Here is an 11,435-nt window from a genome sequence, read left to right as displayed (position 1 = left end):
CAAGTTCTTCCCTTGCCTTGGGAGCATTTACTGTTTTGGGGATCTCTGCCCTTCCTCAGATTTGAGAAGAGGTAGGAAGAGTTTCGTTTTAAGTGCACGTTTTCCCCAAAGGCTGTAGCACTTTGTTGGAAACGCTCCATTCCCCAACATCTGTGCACACTGAAACCTTCCTTTGCTTTTGAGTGTGTGTTTGGGGGGTTTCCCTTCTCCTCCACTTTCTGCAAGGGGAAGAGATTACAAAAAACAAGAGGGAAGGGGGGACAAATCTGTCCCCTTTCCCCTCCCTCCCATCTGTTGTTTAATCACCAGCTGTTTGTCCTTAAGCTTGGATTACAACCTCTCTGCCCGCCTGCTCCGTGCACCATGATGCGCAGTGGGGCCGCTGCATCTCGCGTGCTGCATTATGCATGCACTGCTGGTGGGAAGAGCATCAGCATTAAAACCTGGGGGAGGCTTCAGCTCCTCGCTGTGTCTCCTGCAGAGACACTAATCCCTTCTCTCTGTGCTCCTGCGGTGCTCGGCATGCAGAGCAGGTCCTGTCCCAGCCGGGCCGCGGGAGCTGAGCAGGGCTTTGTGCCCTCGGATGCTCCACCTGGCTCTCCGGAGGGAGCTGCGACAGGCAGAGGAGCTAATGGTGCTTGATGGAGTAAGGAGCCAAGAGCGACGCCGGCTTTTTAGGGTGGGTGCCAGCTCTGCCTCCATCTAGAAGAGCTGTAGGAGAAGTCAGCATAAAACCTAGGGATTGCTTAACAAGCTCTTTAGTGCTACTGAATGTGCTGAGCTCATCCCAGGAATCTGTGGGTGCCAAGGCTTTCTTACTGATGGACTTAATACTGTAGGATGAGGAGCCATCGGTCTACTCCCTCTGCTTCCCATGTTCCCTTGGCCCTGCAGCCAGCCCTGCGCTGCCTTAAGGGGAGAGACTTTGCGCCCTGGTGCAGAGCTGGGCATCAACTGACTTCACCTGGCGTTTGTGCTCACATAGAAAACTAAGGTGGGGGGACAGGGTGAAGGTTCTGGGGACACATCTTGGTCAAAGGCATGGAGGGTTCTGCCCAGTGCAGGTGAAGCAGCCGCTGGAGCTGGGGTGGATGTTGCTCCTGCGTGGGACACTGGGCTGGCATTGAACATGCTGTTAGATACCAGGTATGGTGGAGCAGGAGAGGAGGATCGGGCTCCTCTGGTTTGAATCAAATCAGACAGGGGTGCTTACTGCTGGGATGAGCTCTGGACTGAAGGCTGCCAGGCTTGGCACACGGCTTTGGGCAGGATGGGCTCCAATGCGGCCCCATCCGGTTCAGATGGTGAAGGGAATGTCTGTAAATGGGGAAAACACCGCCTTGTTCTTGATGCTCACCACAGCCCTGTGACCACAGGGTAACCTGCCTTCCTGTGCTCCAGGCCAAGGCTCTGAGCAGGGCTCCCTGTCTCAGATTTCCTGGGAAACCCAACGATGCGAGTGTAAGGAGCTCTTTGGAGCCAGTCAGGACATACGATCCTTGGTTAATGCATCACCAGAAAATGGGAGCCTCATTACACGAGGGCTAATCATTTACAAGCTATAGGTTTAGATGTGTGGCTTAAAGTCCATTACTTCATGCTGCGGGTATGTGCTCTGGTTTCCTGGCTCAGGGGCGGTGTTGTTGCTTCAGTCTTTATCCCCCTGTGCGGAAGAGTCTGGCGATGGAGCGTGTATCAGAGTGCTGCAGGGGCTCCCTGCCGCTGGTCTTGTCTGGTAACCAGCAGTGTCAGTCTCTGGAAAGAAAAATGACATTGCAGCGCTCCTGCAAGCGTGGTGAGTCTCAAGGCACTTGAGCTTTTAGAAGCATCTGTCCTCTGGCTTCTGCACGTGTGAAAGGGCATAAATGAGTAGAGACTACAGCCTTCAACTTGGAACAGGGCTTTCAGATGTGACCCAGGAGAAGCCTGCTGCACACTCCCTGCTGTGCTTTACCCAGGCACAAAGTGCCCTGTGGGAGGGTCTCAGCCTGGCCCCACTCGCTTCACAGCATCCTCCTCTTCCTCCTTCCCTGCTCCTCTCCTGTGCCTCGGAGCTCAGTTCCCATGCTCGCCTCTATGTTTCCCCTTCGAAGCAGCTATTGATTTTCCTGACTAATGCACCCGGCTGCATTGTGCACCACACACCAAACAAAACAAAGAGAACTCAATCAGCCACTTAAAAAAATCAAACCAAGCCCACTGCTTTCCATTATAGGCTGGGCAGATCATGCAGTTGCAACTTGAAAGTGTTCCCATTGACCCACAGCACTCAGTTAAAATGAAGGGAATGGTGCAAACACAGGCTGGGGATGCAGGCTCAGGAGAGCTCTTCCCTTACATAAGAACACTTTGCTTTTCTCTTTCGTGTTACCTGCAAATGAGAATGAAATGCTGCTCTCCTCCGCTCTGCGCAGCGTTGTTCCAAGCGTACCAACTCTCGGCTCCCTTTTCCCTTAGCTAATAAGTAATCATAAGTAAGAGGTTTGTGGCCTTGTTGGGTTATATTTAGCCCAGAAAACACTCTATTTTTCCTCTCTCCCCCTCCCCCCGCCTCTTTCAGTAAAATGCTTTCTGAGATTTATTTGTAAGCCTGTAAATACAGAGTAAATAGCTTTAATTTACCAGGCTACTGTAAGAAACTGTATCTGCAAGCAGGAATTCCATCAGCCCCTGCTGAGTGAAGTGTCTGTGGATGCTGGCTGCTCAGATCTTTCCCTCCTCCCCCCGCTTCCTAAGGAGGAAACTGCTTCCTCACCTTCTGCTGCTCCCGTGTAGAGGTTCTGGGGGCCGGGTGCTGTGAGCGTGGGTCAGATGCTCGGTGCCAAATGGGACAACGTGACTCTGAGAAGGGGAAGGTTGTGAGCTGGTCCCAATGAGGCTGGTGCAGCTGCTGGGATGACCGAGCTGGAGAGGGCATTTCGCTACCTGTTGCCAGCCCGTGCCCTGGGAGAGGCCATTCATGTGCTTCCTCAGGGCTCTGGAAGGTCTCTGGAAAAGGCTTGGCAGGGAGGGCTCAATGCCAGATTCATTGTGTGAACAGTGTCTCTGCAGAGATGTGGCCAAGCAACTGGCATGAGGATGAGGCAGCGTCTGGTTTGGGGTAGGAGGGAGAAGGGAAGATGGTTGTCTCGCCTCTCGCTGCTTTGCACGGCTCTAACCGAGCGAGTGCTGTTCTCTTCTGTGGTCATAGCAACTTGGAAATTAATTTTGCTTACTTTGAATGTGAAGTGTTTGCGATTCCCGTGCCAGTTGTCCTCTCCAGCGCCCATCTCAATTACCCTGTTATGATCACAGTGTGTGTGGTGGCAGGGGAGAGGAGGAGTGAATCCTACCACTGCTGCAGGCTGGGGTTTACAATGGGAGCACAGAGGCTGGTCTGTGAGGGGGGGATGAGGGGATGCCCCGTTTAATGTAGCTTGTCCCTGGGGCAGCCTGCCCAACAATACATGTGCCTGCCTATGGCCACTTACCTGATGGAAAATACAGTTACTCCCCGATTTCAGTCTCCCTTATTCAAGCCTTGGGATACGGAGCTCTGCAGGATGGAGGAGCCCTGTCTCCATCCTTTCTCTCTCCCATGCTGCAGTGACCAAATGCCATGGAAGGTCGTTCTCCATGGACCATCAGCAGCTGCCCCCATGTCCCCAGGAGCAGAAACTGATGACACTGATCTCCTGCCGGGGTGCAAGCAGGGCACCATTTTTCCTAATTAGTCATGATGTCTTGCCCATCACAGGAATAAATAGCAAGCTTTCCCTAAGGATGTGAGATGAGAAGCACTATTTATCGTTCCTCTCAGAGGAAGCTGACAACATGACAGGTGAAATATCAGGAATAATTAAGAAAAATAAGGGCTTATGTACTTTATTGCACCACCAGCAGGGATGGATTGCCAGCATCCTCATCTGGGTCCCATCCTGCATCAGCTGTACATCTGTGTTTTCTGGGCTGTGCTCCTGTGTTCGTGTGGTGCCTCTCACTGGGGTCCTGACCAATATTGACCAGCCCAGCAGCACCCAGTGCTGCTCCTGTCTCCTGGCTTTAGCAGCTTGTAGGCACCAAAGGTGCCTGCTTGGTGCAGACTTGCAGTTGGAGTCCCAGCTCTGAAATATGAACATGTTGGGTAGCAAATGTATGTTCGGTAACTAGTATCTGAGCTCTTTGTCTAGGAGAGAGGAAGAGGGAAACCCAGTAACTCGTGTATGACTTTAGGGGTTTTAGCCTTTATAAACTGCTGGCTTGAGGGAGATGGCTGGAAGCAGAGCCCTCAGACATGTGTTGAGCTGACCACCCCTGTTCTGCCCTTGGCTGTTTGGGAGAGTATCCCCTGGCCGGGAGCTGGAGCTTGCCGTGCTGTGCCCATGGAATCGATGATGGATGATGTGCTGGGGAGGGGGGATGGCTCCAGTGACCTGGTTTTCCATTGCTGCATTGCTCTGGCCCCCAGGGCACCCCAAGGTCCATGCAGGTTAATGCTGGGCTCCGTATCCTTGCTGGGAATTGAGTTAAAGCCGTGGCCTGCCCACTTTGGGAGCTGTTTGCTTATGAAGCAGGACAGCTGGGAGCTCAGAGCTGTATCTGCTCAAACAATGTGAAAACCTGATTACAGCAAGTGTCACTGGGCAGCTCGTAACTCTTCCCCAGCAGCCCCGGCCTCACCTGACAGGCACGATAGATCTCCTGGATGCATCTTGCGCCCAAATAAAATGCCCAGTCAAAAGTGTTTAAAATCCCTCAGGTTTCCCCTTCACTAATCGTGCCTCTTGCTGTCGGGAACAGCCTCGTTCAGGCTGTGCAACACAGTTTTCCCATGCGTGGTCAGTAAATCAGCCTTAGGAGAAAAGCAAAGGTCTGTGCAGTCCTCATCTCGTCCCCTTTGACTGCGTGCTGCGAGTCGCTGGCACTGCTTAGGAGATGGTGAAAGGGACCCTTTGTTGGGGGCAGGAGGAAGCCAGCAGCAAACAGCTCCCAGACAGGCAGTGCTGCTCCCGGGGCACTTATATTTAGCTCACTTGCAGGACTGGCTCTTCAATTTATGCTCATGCTTTTGTCCCTTTAAGCACCAGCACTGAGAAGGACACCAGCCAGGAGCAAGCAGCTGCTTCTCGCAGAGGTGAGGGTATTTTTAACACAATGCCCGAGGAAAAAGGAATCTGCTTCCTCCATCCTTCAGTCCAAACTAGTGCTGCGAAGGACCTCTGAAATCAAAGCTTCTGTGCACAGCACTGGGAGCCAAATCTCACACAAAAGCTGAGGATGTGCATTGGGAAACAAAGGGAAAGGTTCATCCTGGCTCGGTGGCTGCTGAGCCTCGCTTCTGAAGGCGAGGTGCGAGGGAGAGAGGGACATCAATTTAAAGCAGGCAGGATGGCTGAGATCCCAGCCCAGCACAAGGAGCGGGTGAGGCTGAGCCACAGTGAGAGCCAGGCCCCTGCCAAAATTAACACTGGCTTTTGTTCTCTCACGTGTGGCTTGTGCCACAAGCATTCCCTGAGGCTCTGCAATGGGAAAGAGTACCCAGAGCGGGCTTTGCATCCTCTGCGAGAGGCTGCTCCGGAGCCTGACCTCAGCATCTCGCAGCTTCCCTATCCTGCCAAGGAAAAGCTTTATTCTCCCCTTCACTACCTGGAAAATGTTTGCCTGCTTTATCAGTAGCCGGTTGGTATCAAGCCCAACAAGTCTGGAGTTTAACTGTGTGGTTCCTCAATTCTCCAAGCAAATAAGCTCAGATAAGACCCAGACCTTTGAAGCCAATTGTAATTTAATACAGCTTAAACGGTAAACATCGAACAGTTGCAAAGGAAATATGATCAAAGCCATTGATCTTTCTGTAGTGACACAGTGTCTTTTTGAATCATTTCCAATAATGAGAAAATGCGAGAAAAAGGAAACCTGTTTTGCAGACATAATGGTCAAATAAATAATTAGCAAGGCGCTTGGTTAAGTTCTGTGTATGAAAAGCAAGAGGCTCCTGACTGTCAAGTGAAAATGCTTGACTAAGTATCTTTTTTTGAGTAAATTGGGGGGAAAAAATCACTCTGGGCAGCGTGGAAGATAGATTTCTGCCAGTGGAAGAGCAGGATGCTCTTGTGGAGAATAAACAGCCTTCTCCAAGCAGCATCAATATAGTACTACACGTTTTCCATGGCACAGCTCACGTTTCTGGTCTGTGGGTTCATTTTGGAGCACTAATGAGCTGGTCTGTGCCACATTTAGAGCCTGAAGGAGTTCTGAGGGGTTGTTTGGGGTAGTTAGACATCCAGCATGGGGAGCCTGGGCAGCACCAATGCGTTTAGGATGTCCTGCCCCAACAAGTGAAGTGGGGCTGCTTGATGCCTGGTCTCTGTCTGGTTGCTGTGTCCCTCCCCTAGGCACCCAACTGTCCTTATCTCACGCTCCAGCACAGGGAGCAACGCTCAGCACGACGCAGTGCTGAACTGCTCTGTCTCTGAAATACTTCTTCCTAATGGAAGCATCTTAGCAAGCAAGTATTTGGCCCTTTCCGTTAAGGAATGTGTTTGTAGTTGAGTTTAACACAGGCTGTCCGTTATGCCATATCAGAGGAGAGTTTTAAAGCGCCGTTAGTGTCGTGCTGACTCCCTCTCTTCATTTTGAAAGGGCAAAGCACACCAGTGAAGAGCTTTAAGAAATAGAAGCAATTTGTTACCGCTTCCCTGCAAGTGCATGGAGAGGAGATGCTCCGGCTCGTGCTGAGCTCAGCACAGCACATCTTGTGCTGTTCCTGCTCTTTCCCTGGGGTTCTGTTCCCTCCGGGAGTCCTACACAGGCTGCTGCAGGGCTGGGGACCCTGAGCCCTGGGTGCCTGCTGCTCTCTGAGCATCAGTGCCATATGCTGCACTGTGGTACCAGCTCTTCCACGCAGCAGCTCATGCTCTGTGGCCGGAAGCACTGATCCTGTCCATTAGGCTGCACTGAGAGCAAATACATGGTTTCTGGTTTACTCTCTGTTAGGCCCAGGAGAGGGACTTTTGCTTCTAGGCTGGAAACTGTGGGCGTAGGGTACTGGATGCCATTGGACTTGTGCAACGTAGGATGCGATGCTCTGTAATGTTCCAGTTGTGGCAGATGCAGGGATTTAGTGGTGCACATCTGAATTATGCACTGGAGGGCAAGAAACTGAGGTTTCTGCTTTCCCCTGCACACACATACCTGCCTGGCTATGGGTGCTACCAAGGCTTCTGGTCTGTCCCCGGGCTGTGTTTCCCAGCAGGCATGTCCAGCGGGATGCTTGCCCGCATTCCCACGCATTCAGGTTTGTCTGGATTTTCATGTGTGGCCCCGCTGGCTTTTGGGTGTTGGTATTTCGGTTGGGTCTTGTGGCTGCTGCTCAAAGAGCAAAAAGAGAGTGGCTGAAAAATCGGGATGTGGCAGATAATGCTGCCAGTCATGTCAGGGCAATGCTGCTGCTCGGGGCAGGAAGCCACCGGTTATTGTTAATGCTAGGACCAGGCTCTCAGTGATGTCCTCAAAACACAGCGCGCTCTTCCCCAGCCCTTCAGACAGCAATGAAAAGGCTTTCATGTTCCGCGGGGGTGGAGAGCACAATTTGTGGTGACCCGGCTCTGGCTGGTATTCGAAAGGTCACTTTGAGTGCCACGCTATCGGAGCCCATTGATTGCAAAAACCCCCCCTCCCCAGCGCTGTGCGGCAGGGGGAAGCAGGAGAGAGGGAGCGAAAATAGCTCTGCCAACATCATTGTTTAAAGCCAACAAAGAGGCACTGAGAGGCTCCCCGCTTGCTGCTGTCAATAGCCGCGGCAAGGGCACTGGCTGCGCTGCTCTGTGCCACGAGAAGAGCCCCAGCTCGGCCCTGCTGCCATGGGCATGGCCTGGAGACGCTGGGCTGGTGCTGAGGGTGGATGGGGAACCACAGGGTGGGCAGCTCCTTACGGGCAGGAGGGTACTGGAACCTCAGCAGACCAATAGATAACTGATGGGCCAGGGGCCGGAATGGCTGTATGTGCTGATAGGCAGCACTCGTGTGTGCCTCTCTAATGCCATATGGAATTAGATGATCTTTAAGGTCCCTTTCAACCCAATGCGTTGTATAGTCTATGATTCTATGTCCTGCAAAGGGCCATGAGCCCAGATTGTGCTGTGGGCACTGCCTGCTCTTGGAGCAGAGTCCCTACAAACCAGAGCAGAGTCTGCAGAGCATCATCCCCAGCTGTCACCTAACAGGGGAAATATCGGCACGTTGTCATGTTCCAACCACTGCTGATCAATGTTTGAATATATAAAAAACAACAATAGTAAAAGGAAGCCCCAGCAGAGCCTGGCAGCGGGGCACAGTGGAGGCAGCTCCTGCCCTCCAAGTGGGACCGCATTGGAGGTGCCACTTCCGTGGGAAGAAGTGGTTGTGAAGCAAAGTGAGACCCTGCTCCTGTCCTGAGCTGCTGGAGCACATGCAGCTGCATTGTTGCAGCATTGAGAAGCCTGCCAGCGGAGCAAAGGGCTGGCTTTCAGCAACTGGCCTGCTCCAGGGTTGGTCTGCATGTTGGTTAAAGCCCAGGAAGGGCCCCTCTGCTCTCACCACAAGCGTAGGAGAGAATAACCCCTTTCCCCATGAGCGTTGTGGCTGATGGAGGGAGGACAATGTTGCATCACATGAATTGCTCCTCATCAGAGCATATGGTCTTTGCACTGGAAAGAAATGGGCTGAGTTGAGCGGAGGAGGAGTGGATGCTCAATGAGAAGAGAGTTTCAGTGATAGAGACCTAGATGCAGCATCCCTGTCTGTGAAATGAGGACAACAGCATCTCAGGGTGGCAAAGGCAGGTTGGACTCAGAGGCTGCTCTACTGCTGCTGTCGGGAGCAGTTTGAGTGTGATGGGTGGGAGAAGCCCAGCAACTGCTGCCTCCTTTGTCTGCATGTCCACAGTGAGCTGCAGAAGGCAGTGGCAGAGGGGAAAGGGAAGAGTTGTGCTTGCAGCTGAGTTAGCGGGGAGAGGAGCAGGGAGCTGTGCCCAGCCCAGCAGAGAGATGAGGATGCAGCAGCTCCCGGCCTGGGCGCCTGGGTGGGATGATGCAAGAGCAGAGGTGACTCTTCTGAGGGTGTCATTGGAAAATAGTGTTTTCTTATTGACTCAGAGGGGAGGAGAACAAAAGGATATCGGCTGTTACAGCGAGTGACAGGAACCGCTTTGCTCAAGGCACCAGCCCAGATGGGTCCCAGCCCAGATGGGTCCCAGGCCATGGGGGAATACATAGGGAGGTGCCATGCCATGGGCTGTATGCAGGAGGCCCCAGGCAACACCTCTTAATGGATTTATTCTTCCAATTCCCCTCAGTTCACCCAAGCTTTGGATATAAGCAAGGAGAGCAAGTTGAGGCACAGATTATAAAAGTGATGGATCTATGGAAAAAGGAGAGGGTTGAAATTTACTGCAAAGCCTGGCCCAGAAATGACCCTCTTCCTTCTCCTCTTGCTCCGGATTTCTCCCATCTTGTGCAGAAAAATGCAGCTGGTCAGCTTGACAAGTGGAAACTGTAGCTTTGTCATTAATGCGCAGCACTGAAACAATGATGTATGGCTGGCGATAGATCATGTTGGGTTTCCGGAGAGCAGGGAAGATGAAGGCATGAGACTAATTCATGATGCATGAACACATTGATCTTCCCAGCTCTGAAAATACAATGTAATGAACCCCCGCTAACAGATCATTTTTGTGCTGCTGCACTTCACTAATATCTAATGATTTCACCTTGCTCTGAGATAAAATATAATTGTATGGGAGTTCCAGCTTTGTTCTTTAATACTTGCGTAGACTTAACGAATTATGTTTTCCTCTGGAGCTGTCGGCAAGTTGAGACAAGCTTACAAAAGCCCTGCAATTACTGGGCTAGGATGCACCTTTAAACACGGTGTGTGCGGGTGTGTGTAGTGGTGTCTGCTGGGGACACGGTGGCTCGATGTGCAGCCCGTGCACGTGTGCTGTGAGGATGCTGAGGAGCAGGTGAGGAAGGGTGCTGTGAGGATGCTGAGGAGCGGGTAGTCGTGCTCAGGGATTGCTGTGTCTCATCCATCCCACGAGGGAACAGCAATACCTGTAAATGCTGTCGCTTGCAGCATCCCAGCCGGTGAGCTGAAAGCACAGCAAGCCTTTTGTTATTTCCAATACTCCACGAGCCTTTTGAAGATCAGCCTGCCCTGGTTTGCCCTCCCAGAGCCCCAGCTGGGCTGTGTTTCTTTCCCAGCCAGGCAGAGCATGTTGCTTAAGAAGATAATTTTGGGGTCCTTTTGACAACACTCCCCCAAGTTCTTTGTGCTTTGCCCCAAGGAAGGCGCACGTCAGGATTCTTCCTGCGTGTTATTTGTCCGTAAGCAAACGCTGTCTCCCTTCCAAGCCCACTCTGATGCTTGCAGCCCTTTCTGATGGTAAACAAGAAGGCTGCTTCTCAGTGAAAAGTAGGGCAGGCGCACAGGGGAGGACAAGTAACCACTGACTGCTCGCTGGAGCTGCGGGGCTCTGGTTGTGGGGGCCGGTAACCAGTGCACATCCCTGGACCGGCAGCGGGGATGTTTCCAGCCAGGCTGTCAACACCTCCAGCAGCGCGACAGCCCGGGGCTGCCGCGTCTCGCTCCGAGCGACCCAAGTGCAGCAGCGCTTGTCTTGGCATCTTATCTGCAGTCACCTGTCTGCTGCGTTCAGCGCGGTGACGGGAGCGATCGGGGGCAAGCGAGCAGCAAACTCCTGTTTGTTGCGCAGCGTCTGCTGCAGCTGGGGTCCCGGCCCCTGGCTGCGGCTTCCGAGTGCTATCGCAGCGCGAGGAAATGAGCAGGAGCCTGCAAATGTGAGCTGAAGGTGAAGATGTTTGTGGATTCTTCAAAGGCGAGCCTCGCCGTTACAAAAGAAGTCAATGAAAATCTAACTGCTCTTGACAGCGAGAGCTGGAGTAATGCTGTTCCTCATTTGAAATTCCCTCTAGGCTAAGTAAGGCTTCTCCTTTCATGTGTGGTGTTTGTATCCCTTCTGGGAGACCTTTCCTCTGTACCAGGCTTGGGTACGTGCCATGTTGACAGATGATTAAGACATGAAGTCTCTTAAATCAGAGGAGCAGCCCAAGTTTTGCATTGTGGGCTCAGGTGTTTACCAACACTGTTTTCATCGTCTCAGACTGACTTTGAGGTTTGGGACTTGCTGCCTCTTGCAGCTCAGGGTGTCCCTAGCAAAGGAGATGCTGAAGGGAGTGGCAAACAGGAGCTGCACAAGCGAGATGGCAGAGGGAAAATCGGGTCTTTAGTGGTAGCAGTGTATTTACGATGATGATCTGAGTGGATTTGCTGTAGAAGCAGCCTCACGAGGTTTGCTTTGTGGTGACGAGGAGTAGAAGGTTCTCCCGTGCTCCTTGTCCCCACCAAGCAGACCCTGCCAGGCGCCTTGGGGAACCTGCTGTACAGTTTGGATGTGTGCG

The sequence above is a fragment of the Strigops habroptila genome, chromosome 17 (genome assembly GCF_004027225.2).
Source record: "Strigops habroptila isolate Jane chromosome 17, bStrHab1.2.pri, whole genome shotgun sequence".
NCBI lineage: Eukaryota > Metazoa > Chordata > Aves > Psittaciformes > Psittacidae > Strigops > Strigops habroptila.
Note: the sequence above shows the minus strand (reverse complement) of the source record.